Source organism: Morus notabilis, unplaced genomic scaffold (assembly GCF_000414095.1).
Source record: "Morus notabilis unplaced genomic scaffold, ASM41409v2 Scaffold756, whole genome shotgun sequence".
Classification (NCBI taxonomy): Eukaryota; Viridiplantae; Streptophyta; class Magnoliopsida; order Rosales; family Moraceae; genus Morus; species Morus notabilis.
The window spans coordinates 104,229-105,637 of record NW_010361110.1 but is presented as its reverse complement, the minus strand read 5'-3'; the positions used below and the strand labels follow the sequence as shown (position 1 = coordinate 105,637).

Below are 1,409 nucleotides of genomic sequence, written 5' to 3'. Positions count from 1 at the left end.
GTTAATATCTCTTTAATTTTTTCTCTAATATATATATATATATATATATATATATATATATATATTTTTAATTGTGTTATAGAGTTAGAATTCTTCTACTACGTACTATTCATGTTTTTCTTTGCTGCAATAGGTGCTTCACTTGGTTAGTGAAAGTGAGAAGAGAAATTGGCAACTTCTTCCTAGGAAGAAATATCCAAAACCATTGATTTTCCATGATGGGAGATTGGCTTTCAAACCCAATTTTCTAGCCACCTTAGAGATGCTTCTATGGCTTCCTTTCGGATTTTTTCTTTTCATCATCAGACTTATTGTTTCCCTACTCCTTCCTCATAAATTGTGCATACCAATCTTATCATTCATTGGAATGACCGGCACAGGCCATAATATGAGGGAAAAATCTCTTGTCACACAAAACAACATTAGCCACACTGTCTGCAACCACAGAACTCTGCTCGATCCCATCTATGTGTCAATGGTTGTGAGGAATCCTATCATGGCTGTCACATACAGCTTAAGCAGAATCTCCGAGCTTATTTCTCCAATCAAGACAGTTCGATTGAAGAGAGATAGGGAGAAAGACTCGGAGATGATGGAGAAGTTGTTAAGCCAGAGTGATCTTGTGGTTTGTCCTGAAGGAACTACTTGCAGAGAGCCTTATTTACTGAGGTTTAGTCCTTTGTTTGCTGAGTTAACCGATGAAATAGTTCCAGTCGCCGTGGACTATCGGGTTAGTATGTTCAATGGGACGACTGCTGGCGGGTACAAATTCTTGGACCCGGTTTTCCTCTTGTTGAATCCAGTAACTTCTTGCACTGTAAAGTTTCTTGAGAAGTTACCTGAAGAATACACGTGGGATTGGAGGGAAATCCAAGTTTGAAGTGGGCAATTATGTGCAGTCAAAAATGGCTGAAGCTTTAGGATTTGAATGCACTAACTTGACAAGAAAAGATAAGTACATCATCTTGGCAGGTAATGAGGGCAAAGTATAGAAAGACTAGAACAAGATTAGCTTTCTTCTCTTTTTTTTTCATGGATATAGTATTTGCCCATGTGATTCTTGTATGGAACTCTGTCAATATTGTGATAGGACACTTGGTTTTGCAATTTTTATTAAGCTTAGTTTGTCAAGTACATTTGTAATAGCAATTGATGCTTGCACAAGAAAAAAAAAAAAAAAACTGAATGAATATACTTCAAAAGGAAGTTCACTAACAATACAAAGGCTTTTATTATGAGTGTTGTTTGTAAATGAATATATTGACATTAGATATAAATAAAATTTAGTAGAGCATGATTTCTTCAGAATGGAAACAAATAACCCGCTTGCATTTAGTATTGCGTGAGAATACAAACAAGCAAACCCCATTTTGCTTTTTATTTTTATTTTTTTGTTTTCTAATTCTACT

The 1,409-nt window shown here is 35.3% G+C and overlaps 1 pseudogene; it reads left to right on the top strand.

Moving 5' to 3' along the window:
* LOC21387625 overlaps window positions 1-1,087 on the top strand; it is a 1,717-nt pseudogene extending 630 nt beyond the window's left edge.
* Window positions 1,088-1,409: the final 322 nt, after the last annotated feature.